Source organism: Micropterus dolomieu, linkage group LG02, assembly GCF_021292245.1.
Source record: "Micropterus dolomieu isolate WLL.071019.BEF.003 ecotype Adirondacks linkage group LG02, ASM2129224v1, whole genome shotgun sequence".
NCBI lineage: Eukaryota > Metazoa > Chordata > Actinopteri > Centrarchiformes > Centrarchidae > Micropterus > Micropterus dolomieu.
In genome coordinates, this window is record NC_060151.1 from 23,286,691 (window position 1) to 23,303,690 (window position 17,000).

Genomic DNA, 17,000 nt, shown 5'->3' on the forward strand with positions numbered 1-17,000 from the left:
ACTGCAACGTACAGTCAGGACTGCAGAAAAAATAATCGGTGCCAACCTGCCCTCCATTCAGGACTTATACATTTCCAGAGTCAGGAAACGGGCAGGAAACATCACTGCAGATCCATCTCACCCTGGACACAACCTGTTCCAGCTCCTCCCCTCTGGTAGGCTCTACAGAGCACTGTACGCCAAAACCAACAGACTCAGGAACAGTTTCTTCCCACAAGCCATCACTCTGATGAACAGCTGATTTCTGACTCACAGTGTCAGGAACAATTCCTGTGCAATAACCCAGTAACTCTGTCTCTAATCAGCACCTGTTTACTGGTTTCCACTTATTATTTATTTATTCACCATTCTCTGTTTCAGTGCTGTTCACACTATGTCATATTGTATATACTGTATACCAATACACCTACCTCAGGTCATAAGGTCATAGGTCTTATTTATTTTTTCCAGCATCCTTTGCACTTTGCTCCATCACACTGTGTACATGTGTACATGTATGCATGTATGTGTACCTGTATATCATATCCACCTTCAACATGTACATAATGAGAATAGTTTACTCTTGCATCCTTTGCACTCTGATTACTGCACTATTTGTCGATATGTCTATATTGTTTTGTTCATAGTCTGTATATTAGTGTTGTCTACTCTGTAGTTTGTGTCTGATTTTATTTTATTATTATTATTATATTATTATTTTATTATTGTATAAGTAAGCACATCGTGAGCAATGTACAACCCTGAGTCAAATTCCTCATATGTGTACACATACCTGGCAATAAAACTGATTCTGATTCTGAAATGAATCACTCAGTAGAATCAGATGCAGAGGAGCAGGGATGGGGACGTTGGAACAGCTGTTGCCATGACAACGTCAGTAAATCATTCCGAAATAATTTTGATAACATATAATAATATGTGTATAGATATATGAGACTGTCACAGGCTTTCTAATCTGGTTTATGATATTTATTATATATTTCCTCAGATCAGGTGCAATTGTCAGATATTTACAGCACAAAGAAGAGGCCTAAACAGGATAATTTGCTCTTACACTTATTTATTGCAGGACATTAACTCAGTTTCACAAAATTATTTTATTTTCCTCAACTTTCAATTTACAAAAACAAATGTATAGGAATGCCCTGCTTCGTCTTGATAGCAGGCAGCATAATTATGACATTACGAAAACCATTTCACTTATGAGTAAAATGTTATTATAACGACAGCAGCATAATCACATTTTTGATGTCTTGTGTGTGTGTGTATGTAGCCTCCATCATGTACATTTGTTGGATGCCTCCCAACTCTTATATCCATTATCAGACACAGTCAATTCCTGTCATCCAATGCTTGATGTCAGAGTTTGTTTTGACCTTTTCCCAGAATCACTCTTTCACCACCAAATGTGATATCGACATTATGGAGCTCTGGGATGTAGAACTGGCCACTTAGGACGTGTGAAAACAACCATGATCGTAAATTGCTCCAGTGGTGCTAGCTTAAGCAGATGTGCCAGACCGATTTTATTGATTGATATGACTTTGTACTATACATTTTTTGCTGCTCTGATTTACATGGTGACCATTCATTACAGTAAAGATTGAATAGTTTTATTTTTATCCAGTGATAATCTAGTAATTTAATTAAACACCAGTGTCTTATAATTTATGGCAACATTCATGTTACATCCCTTTCAAACCTTTTTTCAGCACTGCATATGAAGTTAACCATTTTGCAGACACACTTGGTTCTAATCTCTTTATTTCTGGTGTTAAAACTGATGATACTTGCTTTCCTGATGCAGTGCTTTTATTTATCACTTTTTAGGCCAATCATTTTATAAAACAGTGCCTACCCCAAGCTGCCATTTTATATACAGTACTTAATTAATGATGCAAAATGTATCCCTCTTCAATTAAGCACTCACATGTATATGCACCATTTTAAGTTGTATCCAATGTAGCAACATGGAAAACACATCATGATGTATATGTAAAAACAAGCCAAACTGTTCTACAGTTTAATACTACTACTACTACTACTACTACATAATAGTGTGTTGTTTTCGATAATACATACACAGTAGTAGAGTAGGAGTCAGTTTTTCAGCATTGTTCATTGGTGGGCCAATATTTTACAGTCACGGTGGAATTGAAGGGCTGAATATTTACGATATGTCTTTTAAGTAAGGGGCCAAATGTAATTTTTCCCTTTATTAGGTGGGATCCAACAGATTACAGCTTATTTTAATATTCAAAACACAATCTGCACACAATAAACAGTGGCATGCTTCATTTATGGTTCCAAAAAAGTACTTTTGATATTGTCATCAGCATCCATCATTTCTGTTGCTGTCTGCTATCTACTGTATTTGCGTTTAGGAGAGATGAAATTGTTCTGGTCAAACAGGCTAAAGCCATGGAATTAGACTGGGTGGAAATTCACATGGTACTTAATTTACATATTTTTCATTTTATTATATTTTACTTGTGTTTTTATTATTTAAAAATAAATTTAATTTTTAAACTTAATTTCAGCACAATGCTCTGTTTGAAGAGTACGGTGTAGAACAAGGCAAAGAAGCCTCTGACATCTCTCTTCATGTGGGGGCAGTATTAGATGTCATTATGTCATATTTATTGTATATTTACTGTAGACTAGGAAATAGAAAAGTTCACTTTTCATCAGTAGCCTATCACTGCAGTAGAATGTGTCTGCAATTGGACATTTTCACATTTTAACCCATCATAGGCAGAAGTCCTCTCATTAATTCATACTGCTAGTCATGCTATCAGCTAGGTCTAAAACAAATAGACAAGCAAACAAAATGATCAAATTTGTGTACTACATTTGCAAGCATTGCACACCATCCAGATGCACATTTTCCATGTTAACATGTCATTTCAGCTGATTCATTTTAGTTTTAATGGATAACAATAATCACAAGAAGAGAATTTCATGTTCATCAAAATTGATTGGATACTTTTACTTCATTTATACATACACAAGATGACAACTTCAGATTGTCTGATGAAACCTTGCATGGTTAGACAGACTCCATGCATTTCATGGTTCAACGCAGCATTACTGGGAATGATGTAGAGTCATGTACAGTTTCTCAAAAGTAGAAATGTAAAAGACCAGACAATCAGTTAAGCGAGAGATCCAATCACTGAATATAAATAACCAATTTTTTATATATCATATTACCGCTGCATAAACTCTTACAATTTCATCAGCCTTGAGAATGGGGGATTCTGATTAATCCGTTCAGTCATCAAAATGGTCTTCAAAGGTAAAGGTTCTCAAACGTGGGTGGGGGGAAGCAGAGGGGGATTATGCAAACTTCACAGTGATTAATTTTGGCCTGAGACGTATCTCCACTGATGGTAGCCGGGAGAGGAGCATATTGATTGATTGCTGCAGGGGGCGCGAGGTTCTGCACATTTACTTTTTGATGAATAGGCTGTCAGGGCCACGAACAACCAAATATGGCTCCGTAAATGAATGTTTAAGCGATTATGGTATAAGTGTAAATATTACACATCCATTAAGGAGGATTACATTTGGTGACACTTTGAAGAGGGGAGGAAATAAAAGGGACAAGCCCACAGAATATCCCACAGCAGAGGAGATGCAAGGAGAAATGTGGTTTTAATCTGCATGTATAATGTTTTAGAATTCTAAATAGGAAAGTCCTTGACATTAATCTGTGTGTGCGTGAGTGTCTGAGCATGCATGCGCGCAAATGTGTACGTTTTTGTTGGCTGTGGTGTGTTTCCAAGAGGGCAAGGACTGAAGATGGGGGCTTTAAGTTGACAGAGCATGCCAGTGCATCCACCCGCTCAAATTACCACACGATAAAATGCATCCAGGGTGTTGCACTGAAGGTGAGAGTGGGAATAAACACCTGCTTCAAAGATGATTTGTGCTCAGCGCGGATTAATTCTCCCACCTAAGAAAAATCAATAGCACCGTGTGCAATAGGAATATATTTGCGTCACCTCTTGGGGACAAGGAAGTGAAAACACAGCTCAGAAGCAGGTTTAGACGAGACACATCAAAATGTCTAAACACCCAGTCAACTAAACTGTTTGGAATGCTCATTCTGGAGAGCTGCCAGTAATTAAGGAATCTCTTTCTTTGTCTTTCAGTATCTCTCCCAGCTCACTGTTTTTTTTCAAAATAGCACTTGTGTAATCTTTAACTTTTGAAGACACACACACATACATTTAATCATTCAAAATATGCAAATACATTCACCATATTCATCATTCATTGTTCAAGGAAGCGCTTCCCATCTTTTTTTTGTCATGCAGTCCCTTACTTTTGACCCTTGCATCAGTAATCTAATTAAATGGGAGAAAGATTATTATGTTTGATTTATAATTATTGGAGAGCATACTTTATGTACATGAACTCGGGATGCATGTAAACACAAGCCGCTGTTGGAGAGCAGTTCACACATACGCACAGGAAACACACACATCATGAGCACAAACACAAAGAGATTTGGATTTCAAACAGAAGTTCCACTGGGAGAAACCAAGTGCGTTTAAAAAAAAAAAAAGTATTTTTTCAACAGCATGTCAGAAGATTGAAATGAAAACAAATCTGTTATCCTCATTGTGGGCACATTCTGTCACAATTCTGCTAATTAACAAATGTGAATACTTCATGCTTTTTCTGTGCTTTACCAGCTTGCTATGTTTTCTGAAAAACATCTTGGCTTTTACCCTTTGTTACCCAAGTTATCTTTCAAAGACATTTCAGGACAGTATCTGCATCATGCAAACATGCTGTATTGCAAAGTTTGCCATACATTTCCATATCCCCTGACAGACCCTCCTCATCATTGCATTGACTATGTGAGCACCAGAGCCTCTGTTTGCCACTGATCTTCTGAAGAGAAGACGGACAGGAGATCAATAAGCTCCCCACGCTCCATCCCATCTGTAGGCATTGGCTTTTCTTCTCTTCAACCCCCCCCAACCCAACCCCTTTCTTTCCCCAAATCGTCGCTCTGTTATCACATTCTCCAACAGACCTCGTGCAGCCTGTGTGATGGCTCGATCCGCTGCTTTTCACTCACACACTTAAAACTCTGTGCCTGCCACCCCCACCGTTCTCTGCTCTGTCCTGCTTTATAAGAAATATAATCCCATTGATCCAAAACCCAATGGGAAGCGTTGATTTGTAAACAGACGAGTGCTCAATAAGAGCTGTCCAGTCCAGAGGAGATGGAGGGATGGTAGGTGTTGGAGTGAGAAGGGGGTGTTCTAGGTGCAGCTGGTACAGGAGAGGTGTGCTTCTAAGAAGGTGGAGGTGGTGGTGGGGTCTTTGTAGCTGTGTGTCTTGGCATCATTTATCAGTTTTATTGCTTTCTTGTCTTATTGCTGGCTGCCATCGCCCCTCACCCAGCCCTCCTGCTCCCGGTAAACCTCGCTCACATCCCTGCTGCAGCCTCACTTCGATAAAACTATGTTCTACCAATGCAATTAAAAGTCCGCAACTCAGGGTGAACAGATGAAAGGTGTGACATTTTGCTTCTGACTGATGATGAATTCAGAGTGACGGGCTGGACAGAGGCATCCAGGCACGGATATGGATTTATTTTTTCCCCTTATGTTCCCACACTCTCCCCACAATCCCTCCTCCATCCCCTCCTCCTGCCTTCCCTGCTGTCTTATTTTGCCTCTTCCCGAGGTGGTGGGGCCTAGCTGTAAGGGTGTGCGCCCCACACCCCACCTCATCCTAAATCATTACTTGACAGTTTAAAAGGGCACAAAGCAATGGATGGATTTTCTCTGAGTGTTTCCATGGTTATTTTCTTTCTCTTAAAGCTTCTCTTTTGTGTCTTTGATGAAGTGTGTGGGTCTATCTGTACTTATGCTGCTTCAGTGTCAAGGTCATTTGTCACTGAGAGAGTGAGGTACAGACAGATGGAGAGTTTTCCTCTGGTTGATGTGAAATTAGGATTGTTTGTGGCCGTTACATTTTTAGTGCAGAGTCAGAGGTGCCATTTCAGTCCCTCTGTACTCCAATACAGGATTTACCCCTTCCATTTAAACTGAACTTGGGTTAACGTGAACCATCTCAAGCCACAGGTTGGGTACGCCTATCCAGTAATGGCTTTTTGTGGTCAGGCTATTGATCAATAGCGTCCCTAGCATTAAAGGATGCTTCATGCTTCATAATGCAGTGGCCTTGGTTAGGATCCAACCCGTGGCCCTTGCCCTCCTGCATGTCATCTCTCTCCCACGTTTCCTGTCTCTCTTTAGCTGTTCCTTTAATAAAGGCAAAAAGACCAAAAACATATCTTAAAAATCCCAGAATTTAGACAATTAATTGCATTAAAATTGGATTCATTCATAATCAGAAATGGCATATGTCTCCATTTCCACCACAACATTTATGTAATTTTTTTCTTCACTGAAGAGTCGTCAGACATACAGTATAACACCTTGTTAACCTTGATAACATTTTTCTAATGATCAGTCAAGACTGAGATGATGTTACAGTCATGGGTAAAAAATACATTCATACTGTATATACAATACATATAATTGTGATAACAGGTGCAGTAGTGGTGTAACAATGGTACTGTAAACATACTATTTTGATTCACAATCTGGAAAATTAATTGTGATTAATTTAACACCCTGAAAGAAAAAAAGGTTCTGGCCAGCAGCATTGATCTCTACTCATACATCGATGCATTCATAGACAAGCCCACACTATTGACTGGAACAGGACAGAAAACCAACAGAGCCCTTAAGGTCAAAAGGACATTCTTGCTAATGACCTGTAAAACAAACGGTACAGTTAAAAGGTGGCATCAATACTGACACCTTGAACCCTTTTAACACAGGTTCCTAACAGAGTGTGTGTAGACTTCAAATGCAGTAACGTGGAAGCACCATGTGAAACAGATGTGGGCAGAATTTAAAGAGTGCTGTTTGAAAACATCCTCATTACAATGAAACTCGGGCAGCTAGGAGGAGACAAGCTACATAAAAGAGACTCTGTTCTTAGGTGTGCCATTTAAAGAGTCACACTGACCAAGCATGTGCAGTGTGCATTCTTGCTTTAACGTAACAGCCAATCCACAGATTCTCCCAAATTCTACCTACTAGTTCAACTTAGCCTCCCTGCTTCTCGAAATGTCACAAATACTCAAAACATGCTGCACACAGAGATCAGCAGGTCTCATTTTGCTCTAAAATGGGTTCAGCTGCTGTCCAACGGGCGTGCTGTGCAAACATGGAGAGTTGTTATTTCCAGTTTGACCCATGACCTGACGCACAATGGGGAGGATTATTTTTAATTCACATTAAGAAGATCTGAAATTCAATCTTCCTTGGTATTCACATGACACACACAGAATGTAAGATACAACTTACATTCTGTGTATGTAGCACGAGACAAGGATAGTTTCTGTCTGTTGAATTAATGGACATATCACAAGTGGCAAGTCATCAGACACCAACATGACCAACCAGGACCACTGATTCACCAATGTTCCCAGTTAGCAAATCTCAGGCTCCAAGCATATCAAGCTTCAGATACAAACACATTCATCCAACACTTTCCAAGGGTAGCAGAAATGAATTTCCATATGGGCAGACAATAGTTTTTAACAGAAGCAAAGGTTGAAAATATAGTAGATCTGTCCAAGAAGTGCTGGCAAAAACCAAACCTGACTCATCAAACAAATGTGCAGTACAAATATTGCACAATTAGTACAACAATAAATTATCATTTAATGTGAGAGGTTTATCAAACATGTGTTTTTTTGTTTTGAAAGTGATTAGAGTTTTGCTAAACTTGTAAGCTTTCCAGAAAAGATTATCTCACATATGGGCAAATAAGAAGCCAAAAAAAAAAAGAAGAATAAACAGATCATCTCTCAAATCTGAGCTCAAATTGGATATTTCATTATTATGGTTGGTGAGCCAGCTGTAACCTTCCTTTATTGCTGTTTTATTGTGCTGTCTTATATAACATTGTTTTTCTTCTATTAAAAGTATGACATATTGGTGTGTCTTGCATTTTTACAATTTCTGCAATTATGGGAATACAACATCCTTTTAGTGACAGCATCATTCCAATCTGGGAAAAATGCCGGCAGGATTTGCTGGTGCAGACTTTGCTGGTGCAGGTCTATTTGAGCTTAGAATCAGCTTTGGACCAGTGACCAGTGTTGGCCCTATGATTCATCCCAAGTATAATCAATGTACTATACAAAATATTATTGGGTATGATGTTGGATACAATGAATTGTTTCAGTAAATTAAAATGTGTTTAATCAAAAACACATTTAGTTTCTTCTTGTATCTCTTCTCCAATGTATGTTCACATTTTATCCTCAACATGTACAGCAATATATGTGGGTTAATCTCTCCTTTCTGCCATGTCATAACTTTAAGTAGGACATTTCTTCTGATTGCACAAAAAATACAGCAGTAATACTAATACTATGTGCATAGAACTAAACAAACAAATGTTATTCACCCTAAAAAAGTGAGGGATTATTCCTGCATGCTTGATCTCCTTGAGTATAATCAACTCCTTAGTGATCAACAGATGACTGCAATTGCTAGGCAAACCCTAGAGTCAACTTGACAGATGGCTGGGACAGAAAAATCATAATTGTGCAATATTCATACAAATTAATTGGTGGGTGTGTGGTTTAAACTGTGTTATACTAGTATTTTCAACCATCAACCAAGAATCAGGCTGTTACTGTGATGGCTCTTAGCTCATTTTTTTGTTTGTGTTTCTCCCCAAGACCTGCAGGATCAAGCTGTTGCAGGCATGGTGAGGAAAACTATTTGAATCTGGACCAGTCCAGTACTGTTTGAGTTTTCAGATGAACGCTGGAAAATATCTCTTATTATATTTGTTTTTTGGACAAACTTCAGCATCAGTTTCTCTATTTTGCTGTACCTTCGGTTTCACTTGAGTACTGGTGCAAGACATTTCAGCTAGATGTTTCCAGAAGGGGAACAAAAACAGTAAAGGGAGACACACAGGGAGAGGCAAACACTGCTGTTGTTATTAGTGATAGCTACTGATGACAGTAAATGTTCTAGGTCTGCCAACACAATAACTACGTGGTGAGACAAACAAAGTCAGAACAAATCTTGCTTGCTGGGAGTTAATGTGATTGGGGCATTGGGAACTACAAAAACAATGTCATAGAACTTCATTTGCCACAATGTAAAAAATGCTAGTCGATCAATCTTAAGAAATATAATATACATTTGCAGCCTTTGGTGTAAAAGACCAACATTCAATTCCCCACTATGACACATCCACCCTGAGCAAGACACTTAACCCCTAGTTGCTCTAGAGGCGTGCAACCTCTGGCATACAGTACATAGCAATTGTAAGTCACTTTGGATAAAAGTGTCAGCTAAAATGGATAAAAGTGTCAGCTAAAATGAATAAATGTTCATAAAATGTAATGTTAAAACTGACAAAATGTAACAAAGTACAGTTCATGAATACTTCCTAATGTATCACATTCTCATAAAAAGCCAAAAAGACTTAATATTAAATAAAAGTGGAAAGGTTTCTCTTGTTGTGTACACAAGAAGCTGTTAAAATTATTTTAAAGAACCTGTGTGGAATTCTGTCCTCTGAATAATTGTATGTTTTGCTACCTTTACAATTACATATTCACATAGCCCTTTCCAGGAAAAATAAGATGATTGTCAACTCATTTCTAGGAAAGAGAAACAAAAAGGATCCAGAAACTTAGGTGTTGTCTAACAAACTTTTGGCATTGGATAAACTTTGTGAAACATCACTTTCACTGATGATGGATACTGATAGGTTTAAATGTTCTTTAGCCTCTATTCACAGATTGTGCTTGTGCTGAAGAACAAAGGTGTTTAACAAAGAACATGAGCAGATCCCTCAGAGGTAACCTCTATACAAATGCCTGAGGCTAGAGAATAAATATGCAGTGGCTTTTTACTCACTTGATTTTTTCAGTCTCCACTACACCTCCCTACGGGGCATCTTTAACTGAAGGACTTTGATGCTGCAGGCTCTACTTAATTGTTTTGTTCACTTCAGAAAAATCTTTAAGTGTGTGTGTGCACGCAAGTATGTGTGTCCACGTGTGTGTGTGGATGTGTGTGCCAGGGCATCTTTTCACCCAAAGGAACCTGGGGAATAATCTCAGATTGATCCAGTAGAACTCCCAGGCTGCTTTGGCACCTGTGCAGATGGCAGACCTTAAAATATCAGTTTCCTCACAGAGGTGAGAGCTCGAGAAAGTGAAGCACAAGGCTTCATAAAAAAACTCACACTAACATGCTGTCATAGGAGAGCGAGAACAATGTGCAATGTGGTGCCCAGGTACTGTCAGCATGACATTATTGGAGATCTTTGATTGTGCATACTAAGTTGAAACATAATGATATAGAATAGTTATTGTCCCAATATTTTATATAGCCATTTCATTTATTGACAATATTTGTCAATGTATGCTAAAGGTTGTCTGCTGGCAAGACACTCTTTATTGTTTCTAATGCCAGAAACACCTTACTGAGTACGTCCTTCACTGAGAAAAAAACCCCCATCTATGTATGTATGTACTTGTGCTTTACTATGAACATCTACTGTATGTACACTGTTTGCTATTTTATTTTCATGCTACCATAAAAATAAATGTTCAAAGCAGTTCTGTTCAAAGCAATATTGATACAAAGAGATACACAAGGATGTTCCATGGCATAACAGAAAGATCAGGTGTCATGGACACTCTGATGTAGAAACAGAAATGTGCAGAAAGTGTAATATAACTAATTAAACGGCTTTTCACACAGCATTTGGCCCAGGGCTAAAATAATTATTAGAACATTCTTCCCCAGGCTAAAAAAGCTTTCATATTGGCACAATCATGACACATTTCAAAGTGGGCTAACCGCAACCCCGATTATAGCCTAGGGCTTGCTGGAACTGCTCAGGAGCAGGGTTAGCCCCAAGTTTGGAGGGTTATCTCCTGAAAATCAACTAAACAAAAGTTGCCAATGTGAAACAGTGCTAAAGTAAACACAATGTAAATATTAGGGCTGTCCACGACTAAGGATTTACATAGTCGAATCAGAATCGTCAAGTCCTGCCTATAGTCGAATGATAGTCGATACGTGTGTTTTTGTGCATGCCGATTGCGAGCCGAAAGTCGCTGTGGCTCCATCTCTTCAGCAAGTGTTCCTCCTGCCACTACACACATTCACGTTACGCCTATACATGCGCACTGATGACCCAGGGTTAGGGTTACAATTTTGGATTTATTTACGCACTTTAAAAACATTTATTGGATTATTATTTTTACATGTTTATATACAGCATTAAACGTTGAAATGAATATTGCAATAAGCTGTATATTAACTTATCGGGAGAAAAGTTCTATGTAAAATCAAACACTGAGCACCCCCATAATGGCATGATCTTTGTGTCAGTGCAAAGCTTTGACTGTGAGATTGACAGTCGAATCAGGCTCCGCCCATTGGAGCATCAAATCTTCGACTATTTGGGGTCAGCCCTAGTAAATATAAATGTAAACATCAGTCGTGTGTTCCAACGGATATGTAACCCAAGGCTAATAGAAGAATTAATGAAGTATATCATCTTCTTTATCTTCTAAGTGCAGTGTGAAACTTATTATCCGGAGCTTAGGTTAACCCTGAGTTAAGAATATGCAGTATGAAAAGCCCCTTTGTTCAATATCATGGAAGTTGAATTGACATTTGATCAGTCCTGAATCACCCACCTTAGTTACTTTTCTCGCACAGTCCATGCTGTTTACAATGATAGCAATTGCTAATTTACCACTCATAATTTGCAGCAACTTTTTGAAAAAATGGATCTTCAATTTCACTCAAATGTAAACTTAAGCAGGTCTCTCAATTCTCATTTGTGAAAGGGATAACTCACTAGACTCTGCCTGTTTCCAGCTGATTCGTTTTGTAAGGAGAACCCTAAAAAAGGGTCTTAGATCTGATGGCTACATACTTTACGTGAAACAATGCTTATAATTTCCTTACCATTACTTACCCTTTATAAGAAGCACGAAGGGTGAGTTGGTAAGGTAATCACGAAGTAGTGAGGGACACCTCAGTAACTACTGAGTGTAATGCACCACTTTACTTGAGAGGGCACAAAAATGGTAGGCAATGGTCAGATAAAGCAAACTACTTAGAAACTATTCAGTTATTAATGTTGAGTATGAGTTATTACTCATAAATGATTCTTTAATGGCTATGTTGTTCCTCACTTGTTCCTTAGTAACTACTAACATTTTTGTGTACAATATTGTAAAGTGTTACCATTTATAAACATGTTATTAAATGTTATTTTGTTTGGCTGTAGTTGTGTACATTTCCCCAAACCAAATAAGGAGCAGGACAGAGGTGCTATCGTTACTCTAAACTCTCATCAACCTTGCCTCTCACGATGTTCCAGTTCCGATCAGTTTGTCCCTGATTAGTTTAAGTCTTCTTTGTCATCTTTGAAGCACTTTGAACAGCACTAACCTGTATGAAAGATACAAATAATGTATTGGTCATCATAAGATTATGTATATATACAGTTAACAAAGTCTTAATCACATTTACCAAAGGCAGAATTTTAATGCGGAGCATTAGGAATAAATGTACATGTTTGCAGAGTCCATTCTCTGCCCTTTGCAGCTCAGCTGTGAGGTATTGGAGGAGGGAACGGTGCTTCAGACTCTGGCCTGTGTTTGACAATGGAATTACATTAGTGTGAAATGTCCTCTGACATCAGCCTCAGACACCTTACTTGACTCCAACTCCATCGTTCTTATTCAGATCTAATAGGCAATCTGCCTGTTCCTACTATCTTCACCCTTGTGATGGACAGCTAATTAATCACAGTTGTGCAGTCCTGTTTTTTAACTTCTTCCACCTTCCGCCCCTTTGTCCACATGTTGTCTTTTTAGCCACAGAAGCAATGTTGCCCTGTCAAGTGGTCTGTCGGTCCAACATCTTTGGATCAGAGTGATATCTCGATAACTATTTGATGGATTGCAATGAAGTGCAGTCATTCATGGTTCTCGGGGGAAAATCTTATTCATTTTGATGACCCTCCTATTTCTCATCACAGGGCTACTTTTCCAACCCTTCATGACAGGATACCTCATATTGCACCTAATTGTCTTTTAAAATATAGCCTTTCATATGTGTTATCTATCCAATTTTGTTTTTGGTGTGTTAGTCTCTCTATCCTGTACTACACTGTAGTCTTGAGAAAAGAAAAAAAAATAATTCAAATAGTTCAGAATTAAACATTTTTGTGTGAATATATCAACAAAGGATTATTTAGTACTGTTGATGTGCGCACAGGGTGTATGTGTGATTTAGGTCTGCAGAGATAATGATATATTGATTATTGAGGTAATTTCTGTCTGACAGTATTTTCTTAAAATGCCTGAACTGAGAATCAGCAGCATGATATCTGTGATTTAAATGAAAGTGACACAGGACAGGCAGTCAGGCTGCCTGTGTGAAAGAAAAAGAGAGGTAGAGGATGCCAAAAACAGAAAGTGAGAGAGAAAGGGGGAGGCAGGCGGAGGCAGAAAAGATAGGCAGATGAAATTACACCTGCAGGTCTGTTAGCTTTAGCAGCTAGAGTCTAGCAGTGTGATGTCCCTAACATACCCCAAGGGTCAGTAAGGAATAAAGCGTGAGTAAACCTCACATATCAAAGTTTCTTTTCTCTCACACTCCTGTTATTGCTCCTGTGCCTCTCCTTGACAGCCCTGTGATTCATTTCCTCCTGCCTGAAAGACGGGAAATGAATAGAAAGCTTGGATATTGTCAGGCGCTAAATGGGAAAGCAGTTGCTCTGGAGACACAATGCAGGTGCAGGTAAGAATGGTGAGTTCAGTTTAAAATGCCACTCAGTCCCACTACACGGCACACAACAACACCTGTCTCACATGGCTGAAGAAAAATGGAGAAACGATTGGGTGTATTACACTCACACATCAGCATTGTTTATGTTCGAGTGGGATATTCAACTCTTTGCTGTCAGACTGCAGGATCCTAATACTTTGTTATACACATGCGCCTTGGAATGAAAGGGACTTTTTCACATTTGCATTTAACAAAAAAGAATACACCTGGCCTCAAAGTTTAACCTCTTTTGATAAAATCAAACAAACTGGCAAATGGTCAGGTCTTTGCTTTGCCTGCAAGACAAATCTGTTGAGATTTTCAGGAGTGCATGTGGGTTAAGCAGACCCACAACACCTGATGTTTCCTTAGCACCTGCTCAGTGCTGAATCAAAAACACATTTATTTGCTCACATGCTGACACACTCACCCAGCAATTTCTTACAGTATGTGGAATGAATATGACATGAATGAGGTACAAAACTGAAATGTGCTTAATATTGTTTCTAAGTGGGATGAGTCATTTCAGTGGGTCCAGGGTTCTGGGCCATTCAGGTTCTGGACACTGTTAGATGACGCACAATTGGAGAACTTGGGCTTGATGCTCTCACAGCTGGTTATAAAAAAGATGAAAATACCTCAATCTTTGATAATTAAAAAAAAAGCAAAAGGTAAGGTTTTTGTAAAAACACTGAATACTGTTCTTGTAAATACATTACACAAAAATTGGTTAAAAAGTCATGAATAATTTGCTTTATTTTTTTTTATTTCAGCCAGTGGTGAAAAACATTTTTGTAAAAAAAACAAAACAAACATACTCCTTGCTGCTCTTATGAATATGCTATCAGTTTAAAGGTTGGGAGAGACATAGCCTATACTGGATAATACCACCTGGTGAGAGGCTGCAATGTTTTCAGCTCTGCTGATTGTTCACTTCTAAGGGTAATTATTGTCCCAGTAAAGTGGATTCAATTCTAAAATGAGCTAATTACTTTTAACAACCAGTAGTGATATTATAACTTTTGAAAGGAGTAATAAGTAAAAAAGTAACCTAAAAGAATTCCTGAGTAACTTGGACAACATTGATGGTTGGACAAACAATGTATTTTGTCATTTAATTTGGAGGACATGTTGAAATAATTTTGCATTTGGAATATGGGTCAGTTTTGGATAAATTCTGCAATTATGCCATAGTGTTTTGTTCCCAGCTTTCTGAACTTGCTACACCTCTGATTTGTACCTCTGACTGGTTTCTTCTTCTCCATAGAAATGGCAGCTGAGGCTCATGGGTATCATAGTACTTTGAGCCACCCTCCATACCTGTCAACAGCTTAACTCTTGAGCCCTGATGCCCACGGTACCGGGGGCAGCACACAATGCTGAAATTCATGTCTGAAACTAGTATTGCATCACCCTATCCATGCTACACACCTTTGTGAAGCTAGGAGGCTTCATGTTCAAATCAACCGTTTTTATCCACACCGAACACACATCAAACACTAAGCATCTAAATAAGCTTATATCACAACATAAATCTCTCTATAATCACTGTACATGGCTGCAGTTATAAGCATCCAGTTATCTCTAATCACAACGTATCCTCATGTCCAACCTCTCAAACCAACCTGAGATCAGCTGTATAGCTCACATCACTCAAATCACCAAAATTACAGACTAATTAGCTGGATAACAGTAACAACAAACGAGCCAATATACATACACAATTACAACCGCTCACTTACTTTTGCTGTTTTCGCTGTTTCAAGCCCAAAAATCAGCTTGTTTGTTTCTAAAAATATCACCGGATGCTAGGGTTGGGTATCATTTAATTTTACAATACAAGTACCAAAACCTACCCTTAAGTACCCTTAAAGTGATACCAATCGAGTACGTCATTCAATACCTTGTGTGGCAGTATGCCCGCATGCCCACTGGTAAGTATACGTCACGCACCGGAGCCTTTAAAAGGAGGTCTCCTCACCTGGGTTGACCCTTTTGCCCGCCTCTGACGTCACACGCGTGTGGAAGCAGTACTTGGGAGCGGCACACGCGTCTGCCCGGCCTGAGCTGCTCCAAACTCAAATAGATCACGGTGTAGGCCCTAAGCCCGGTGATCTGCACCCATCTTGCGTGTTCCATCGGTGAGTACAGAGAAAATAAACCGTATTTTCATTCATCATCTTGTGTGTAATCGTTGCGTCTTGGTTTGTAGACACATTGTAGGCACATTGGTGCATTCACGAGTCAACAGGGGTATCTCCCAGCTCGTGCTGCGAACATTGTAAAACATTCAAACGGTGAGTAGCTTAACTGCCTGTCATTGCGTGGTATTTTATTTATAAAATTGTTCCACGCTAATATATTGATTCTTTTGGACCTCCAGTGAGCAGTGTGCATGCGCGGGTGCACAGGGCTCAGCATTGTATTCCCCAACCTGGTTCAATGTCCATTCTAAAATTGGTAAGCGTTCTTGTTGTTGTTTAATGTGCATTATTGGTTTTCGCAGTTTATAAAGTGTAATTTTTATTACTTGTAGCGTGCGGCGGCTAGGCTGAGGCCTTAGTTGGTGCCCGCTCGTCTCCAGCGCGGGGGTGCGCATTCATTCTCAACTGCGGTGTGTATTTCTTTCTCCTTTCTCTTTCTTGCTACATATGACTGGGACATTCCTTATATTATATTGTTTTCCAATTTATAGGCATTGACATTGAACTTTTCCTCGCGGGTTTCCCCTTCTTTGATGGTCCTTACAAGTCTGACGGCCTTCTTTCTTCTCGTAATCCACCAGAGTAACTTCACATCTCAGCCTCTCAGCTCATCATCCGGGTGGGATACATAAAATGGGAATAGACTAACTAGTAGGACTGATTGTACCCATATTGCTGCTGCTGTTATTGGGACTGATATAATCTACAGGTATTGGTTCTGTTAATACCTCATGTGGTTTTATGTGACTGGATGAGTGTGTGTGTGAGGCCTATGTTTTATGCATTTAAAATAGGTGAAGTATATTTTGGTAAATTGAAAATTATAAATAAAGCTTTATATTTGTGGATGTATGTCTCT

General features: G+C 38.9%; 1 long non-coding RNA gene across 1 annotated transcript; it reads left to right on the forward strand.

Moving 5' to 3' along the window:
• Positions 1-16,332: 16,332 nt before the first annotated feature.
• Positions 16,333-16,784, forward strand: LOC123983670. Its single transcript, XR_006828257.1, has 3 exons — positions 16,333-16,397; positions 16,474-16,551; positions 16,633-16,784. It is a non-coding gene; the product is annotated as an uncharacterized LOC123983670 (long non-coding RNA).
• The last annotated feature ends 216 nt before the right edge of the window (positions 16,785-17,000 follow it).